Source organism: Pteropus vampyrus, unplaced genomic scaffold, assembly GCF_000151845.1.
Source record: "Pteropus vampyrus isolate Shadow unplaced genomic scaffold, Pvam_2.0 Scaffold16, whole genome shotgun sequence".
Taxonomy (NCBI): domain Eukaryota; kingdom Metazoa; phylum Chordata; class Mammalia; order Chiroptera; family Pteropodidae; genus Pteropus; species Pteropus vampyrus.
In genome coordinates, this window is record NW_011888797.1 from 9,544,116 (window position 1) to 9,551,266 (window position 7,151).

Consider the following 7,151-nt stretch of genomic DNA (forward strand, 5'->3'; position numbering starts at 1 on the left):
ATAAATTTCAACCAAAACAATATACTGCATCAGATTGACTATGGAAGCAAAGATGAGAATTAAGCTGTTTTCTACTTAAGCCAGACAATAAAAAGATCTGCAAGCTGTAAAACAATGCTACATTGGTTACTGATTCTTTCTCTTTTGGAAAATTTATCAATTTTTCACAAAAACATTCACATGCAATGAGTATCTTCTTTTTGTTTTTTAATTAATACATAAATATTTAAAATGCTCTCACTTTAAATTTCTAATGTGGTAAATACAGATAGATATGACCCACATAAACAAAAGCTCTTTGGAGTTATCAATAACTTTTAATACTGCAAAGAAATCCTGAGACCAAAAAGTTTGAGAACCATTGCTGTAAGCAAAGAAAAGTCAGCGGCAGATTTGAATAAGAGGAGAGATTTTGTTCCAGAAAGATCCTTCCCAAAGTAGCATGGAAGCCCGGCAATAGTGGAACCAGGTTGCAGGCAGGTGCCCCAGTCAGGGAGTGAGAAGTAATGAGGAGAGACTAGAAGTGGCAATGGGATAGGAGACGACAGGATTTTTGCAAGGAACATTCCGAAAGAAGAAAAGTCAAGACTTGTTGGTTATCCACCCACCCCCACTCTACCCACTGCTCCTGCCACAGCAGGCATTTCATCCACATGCCTCCTAGTCCCCACTGACCTGTCTAATGCACACTGGGCTTAATGTGTCCCAAAATAGTCCTGCTTTCGCCCAGCTCAAGCCTGCTCCTTACAGACTTCTCCGTCTTAATAAAGAACAACGCCATTCTTCCAGTTGCTTGGGCTAAACACCTGAAGCCCTTAAATCCAGCAGCAAATTCTGTCAGCAATACTTTTAAATATCTCCATAATCCGACCACCTCCCACCATCCTGGGGCTACCTCTCTGGCCTCATTTTCTACCACCCTTTCTTGCTCACTCTCCTCCAGTCAGGCCGGCCTCCGAGCTGACCACCGACCACGCTAAGCACACTCCTACCTCAGGGCCGTTGCACTGGCTATTCTCTCTGTGGGCCCCGATATGTACAAGGTCCTGATGAATTCATTGAGAAGCCTGCAGGTCAGGGGACAAGGGCTGCCTCTTGACCTCCCAGGCAGGGCTGGAGCCTGAGGGTGCCAGCTTGATCCAGAAACCCTGGCTGGGGAGTTAGTTAAGAGGGAAGGATTTTAACAAAGCCCCACGAGGTGTCACTTTTTATTCTGATCCTCTCCTTTCCCTTCAGCCTGTTCTGGCCAGTGTCAGTCCCCACGGCATAAATTAAGCCTCATTAGCAGAGAGCCAGGCTCGGTGATCCCCAGGTAATTTAACAGCAGGTCCTTTACATGGGACCCTGCGTGCACGCAAGGACTGCCTTCTAGGCAGGCATCTCAGAGTGGTCTGCAGAGGCTAATTAAAGCTCCCTCAGCTCCACCAGGGAAAAGCGAGACAGGCACAATCAGATCTAAATCCGTGCTTACTCAGGGACGAATGCGAGGGGGGCAGAACCACAAGCCCAGCTCCAAGGAAGCCACAGCCTCCCTGGAAACGAGACAGAGTCACATGACTGCTTCCCCCAGGCTGGCAGTGCACATTAAGTCACAGCCACAGTAATGCCTTGAATCACAAACTCTGGCGGTCCCCACCCATTGCATTACAGGAAGTGCACTGTTTTCCTCGGGTTTTCCAAGAACGCGCAGGAGTGCGGACACGTGTCCGAGTCCCGGCCGCGCGCCTCCTGTGAGCAGAGCAGCCGAAGCTCAGTCGCGCCCCCTGGAGGCGGGTCGGCTGCTGACGCCTTCTCGCTGTGCAAAGCCGTGGCCGGCTTCTACCTCTGTTTTAAGCATGTAGTGGGCCGAGGAAGTACCTTCAAAGGTATCTTTTGAAGTGGGAGGGAGAAGAAAACTTCTCCCTCTGTGTTACCCTCTGTTCCACAGTGAAGCTGCCGGAGCCCCAAACGATTATTTCCTGTTATTTCCAACTATTTCCTCTGGGGGGCGCGCGTGCACACAGCCAGAACGGGTTGCAGTGGGGCCTGCCCACGTGCTTACCTGTTTTTTTCTCTCCACCACTCGGTTTGCCTTGTGTTGTGCCAAGGGCAGGGCGCTAATTCAGCCCCCTCGTTAAGACTGGCGATCTGAGAGCTGCCATTTCAACGACGCTGGAAGACACCAGAGTTCCTGCATCCAGCATGGGGCGGGGACAGGATGAGAGAGAATATTTCTGTGTCAGCCACAGTTCTAAGCACTCTTTACATGTCCTTTCCCATTTGATCTTCACAACAACCATAGGACGTGAATACTATTATTCCCATTTCATAGCCTGGCTTAGGGGAAATTAAGTAGTTTGCTCAATGTCCCACAGCTACTGATGGCAGAGCAGGATTCAAATCCAGGCTACTTGGCCCTGAAGGCCATGTTCCTTTCCACCACACTGAGCAAAGTTGTGAAGAGGCGGACTGACCTGAGACAGCCCACCCAGGAGGCTGGCTGGGGAGGACAGTAAAGACTGAGGCTGATGACAGTGACGGTAGGTTTTATGTGTCACTTTGGGTAGGCTGTAGTCCCCAGTTATTCAATCAAATGCTAGATGTGGCTGTGAAAGTATTCTGTAGCTGCGATTAGCCTATATAATCAGTTTAAGTAAGAGAGATTATCCTAGATCATCTGATGAATCTGATTCAATCAGTTGAAAGGCTTTAAGAGCAACTGAAGCTCCCCTGAAGGAATTGCACCTGTGGACCACAGTTTCAGCTCATGCTTGAGAGCTCCAGCCTTCCTGACGTCCTGTCCTACAGATTTTGGACTTGCCTAGCCAGCTACCACAATTGGATAATTCAATTTCATGCAAAAAACTCTTAATATATCCTATTGATTCTGTTTCTCCAGTTGAACTCTGACTGATACAGTGACCAAAGACCAGACAGGTGCCTGTGAGGGGGTGTCATGACGCCCCTTCCTAGAACTTGGTTCAGTGTGAGTCCCCTCCAATGGCTAGCTGCCACCCTGGGGAGAGCTGGAAAATCCCAAAATGAGATAAGTTTACAACATCAAAGGGAATGGAGAATCAATAAAGAAATTTAGTTAAGATATCAAAAGATGAAGAGACATTTTTTTGCACTCCCAAGTTTATAGGCTAAGTAGATTTACACCTATAGCACCATTTTAACATCCTATACCTATTTCAAGGTGCAAGAGAGGAACAGAAATACAATGACATTAACAAAACCATAATAATAAGAGTAATATTATCTTACTGTAAGAGATGATCAGCTGTCCATTATTGTGCTTTACTTAGATCATCTAACTCAACCCTCACAACACCCTTGTGAAGGAGGGATGGCTATTAGCCTCTTTACAAAAGAGGAACTGACACCTGGAAGGCCGAGGTGACTGCCCCACTGTTCCATGGCTGGTGAGTGAGAGTCAGGATCCAAGACCTGGCCTGTTTGCCTCCAAAGCTGTACTTTAATGACTATGCTATACTGGTCTCTGGCAAAATGACTAGAATTTCCCCTTCAGACTCACCATTTCTCTTTCAAAGCTCCCGGAGACTCTCACATGTGCTCCTCAGCTACCACCACAGATCTCTTCTCCTTCCTAGCATTTGCCTTGTGTCCTTTGATCACCCCAGGATTCACTAGGAGGCTCCCAGATTTTGTTGGTGTCTCTTCTCCAGGCTGAAGATGTTGCTTGTATCATTGCCTCAGGGCTGGGTCAATGATGCTGCCCCGCTGGACTCCAACAGTCTTACCCAATGGTCACTCCCCACTTCCTGACTAGCAGCTCTGTTCACTATAGCCAAAAGGTGGAGGCAACCCAAATGTCCATCAGCCGATGAATGGATAAACGAAATGTGGTCTCTCCATACAATGGACTATTACTCAGCCATAAAAAGGAGTGAAGTACATGCTATGGCATGAATGAACCTCGAAAATATTATGCTAAGTGAAAGAAGCCAGACACAAAATGTCACATACTGTGTGATTCTATTTAAATAAAATATCCAGAATAGGTAAATCTACAGAGAAAGAAAGCAGACTAATGATTGCTAGGAACTAGTGGGAAGAGGAAATGGGGAGTGACTGCTTATAGGGGCATGGGGTCTCCTTTGAGGGGTGGCGAAATGTTTTGGAACTAGAGAGAGGTGATGGTTGAACGACGTTGTGAATGTACTAAATGCCACTGACTTGTACATTTTTAAATGGTTAATTTTATGTTATGTGAATTTTGCCTCAATAAAATATATACAGTGCTTCGGCAGCACATATGCTAAAATTGAAACAAGACAGAGAAGATTAGCATGGGCCCCGAGCAAGGATGACACGCAAATTCATGAAGCGTTCCATATATTTAGATGTAATTAAGGTAAAGATCTCAAGATGAATCATCGCAGATTAGCATGGGCTCTGAATCCTATGACTCTAAAAGGAGGAGAAGGCCCACAAAGAGACACAGCAAACAAGGCCATGTGAAGATGAAGGTAGGAAGAGACTAGAGTTATGCTGCCACGAGCCAAGGAATACCTAAGGCCGCCAGCAGCTGAAGAGGCAAGGAGTCTTCCCTAGAGCCTTCTGAGGGCCTTCATGGCCCTACTGACATCTTGATTTTAGACATCCAGCCTCTAGAACTATGAGAAAATAAATTCCTATTATTTTAAGCCCAGAATAAAAAGTAGAAATAAAATACACACATACATACGTAAGTAATGCTAGGTCGTCCATGTACACTCAGTCATATGGTTTTTTCATCTGACAGTTTTGTCTTCATGTCAGCCATCCTCTCTCTAGGAACTTGGTATAAGATCCTTCGGCCAGGACTGGGCAAGCAGGCGATTTGACAGCATTGCCATGGTCTGCCCTAAGTTCCCCTGCTCCTCTGGGCCCCATTCGGTCTTCCCTGGCAAGTGGGGAAAACTGCCATTTGGGGCACCCTCCCATCTGGAACCTTCTCCAGGGGGATTAGAGTATCTAATTTTTGTTGCAAGTAACAGAAACAAACTCTGGCTGATTAAGCAGAAAAAGAGTTTATCAAAAGGATAATAAACTCACGGAATCGGTTGAGGGGCTGGCAGACCTGGAGGGAGGCTAAGTTTCCAGGATCAAAGCCCCTAAACGGTCAGTGTTAGCTGCATGAGCAAAACGCCACTGCCACTGTTGCTCCAAGAGGACATTTCTACACCAAGAGTTTCTGCGTAAACGGCACGCCCACAGCCACCCCGCAGCCACCCTCACCGCAGGACCTTTTCTCAACTTCTCACTTCCTTAGCCAAGTCTCCCCCAGGCGAATATGATTGGTGGAACCAGATCACGTGCCGGTGCCTGAGCCACAAGGAAGGCTGGGAAGCCGTGGGAAAGTGGGACTCATAAGGCTGCAAATTTCTCAACTATCACAAGGAGTTGACAATGTGTTAGGTATACAGAAAACATGACAAACGGCAGATACATTATTCCTCGACTGTTCGAAAGACCATGTCGCAGCCCTAGCTCATTAGGCATTGTCTCATAAGGTAACTTGGGCCTTGTGCAGAGACCCAGCCTGGCCAGCTCCGGTGTTGGCTGTCCGGAACCTTTAACTCCTGCCCCTCCCCCGCCCCCAGACATGTAGGTCTCCTGGAGCTGTCAGTCATAAAGTCCATCTGCCTTGCCCACCCCTAGTTATAGGGTAGGTAAGTAACAGACTGGATCAACCACAGTATTCCATTTCCTGACAACAGTGATTAGTCCAAGGGGGGCCGTGACCAAAACAGTGCCATATAGAATTTTAGAGTTTTTCCCTGGGATTGATAAGATGCTGTATGTTGTGGGGGTGAGGTGAGGGGAGAAACTCTCTTTCGCCCTGGAGTTGTAAGCTGGGAGGAAATTTATTTCAGCTGTTGGCCATCTTCCCTCACCACATAAACCAGATGCAGTAGGTGAAAATGAAGTCAACCTAGGTGAAACGGAGAGGAGAGATTGTGAGACAGCCAGAAAAACATGGTTTCATCTCCTGGATCCCGCTAAGCCTGAAGTCGTTTCATCTCTGGCTTTCATTTATGTGAGCCAATAAATTCCTTTATACACTTCAGCTAGAGTTGTACGTCTCTCATAACTGAGTCTTTGTAATAAACCACTCACTTTCTAATGGGAAATTTGCTCTGAAGCGTTTTGTTATCTCACTTGATAGCGGATTTTAAAGTAAGGAGGGAGCTTTAATAATAAAAAATGACTATTATCCCAATTTTACATAGAAGAAAATTTAGCCTCAGAGAGGTTAAGGGACTTGGCCAAGGTCACACAGCTAACTGTGATCTGGCTTGAATTTGAATTTAGTTCTGCCTATCTTCAAGTTCAGCACTCTTCTAGAATTCTATAGTCAAATTTTATTTGCAGAACTAATTCCATTCCTCACAGTTATCCCCAATCCTTGGTAAACTCAGGCCTTTCAAAGCCAACTCTTGGTTGCTAATAACAATAAATAACCAAAATATCCTATGGAGTTATCTTTCCCGGAGTGTTTTCATTTTCAAAATGTGCAAGGGCCAAGGTATAAAGCTTTGAAGTAGAAATTTCAATTACCGATTGTGGATGTGAGGAACTTAGAGCTCCTGAAACCTGTCCCCATACCTACACTTATGGGATACCCTGACCCTATGGGAGGGGGTTTCCCTACTATCCCTAGCTAGAATGCTTTTTTCTGGGAAACTCAAGAATTTGGGGGTGGTAGGGACAGTGTCAACATATTTTGGGAGTCCTGTGTAATTCACGAGACCCTATAATTTGAGCACAGCCTGTACCAGGTTGAAACTCTCATCAAACCAGGTCAGCACCTGGAGGTTAGTTATTTGGGAAGGAAACGTGATAGAAAAGGATCATGGGAATTAATATCCATTGAGCACGAGCAAAGGCCAAGGATGGCAAATAGAGTTCATCTCCACCCTCAACCTCACTCATGCATTGACAGGAATGCCAAGGCAGCATCCAAACTCAATTGGCAATGTCTTCCCTGGGTGCGGGAGAGGGCCTGGTAGCATGGCCCTTTCTGGCTCTGAATCAGGCAATTTACATCGTTAACCCCAAGTTTTCACAACAATCTTTGAAGTGGAAGTTACTCATCTTATTTTCCAGAGAAAAAAACCTCTAAATTCAGAGGTTTAGAGAGGATGTTACTTGCTTCTTGCTGC

General features: G+C 46.0%; 1 non-coding gene across 1 annotated transcript; it reads left to right on the top strand.

Annotated features, from left to right (window-relative positions):
- Positions 1-4,241: 4,241 nt before the first annotated feature.
- Positions 4,242-4,344, top strand: LOC111736006. The gene has a single exon (XR_002779061.1). It is a non-coding gene; the product is annotated as a U6 spliceosomal RNA (small nuclear RNA).
- The last annotated feature ends 2,807 nt before the right edge of the window (positions 4,345-7,151 follow it).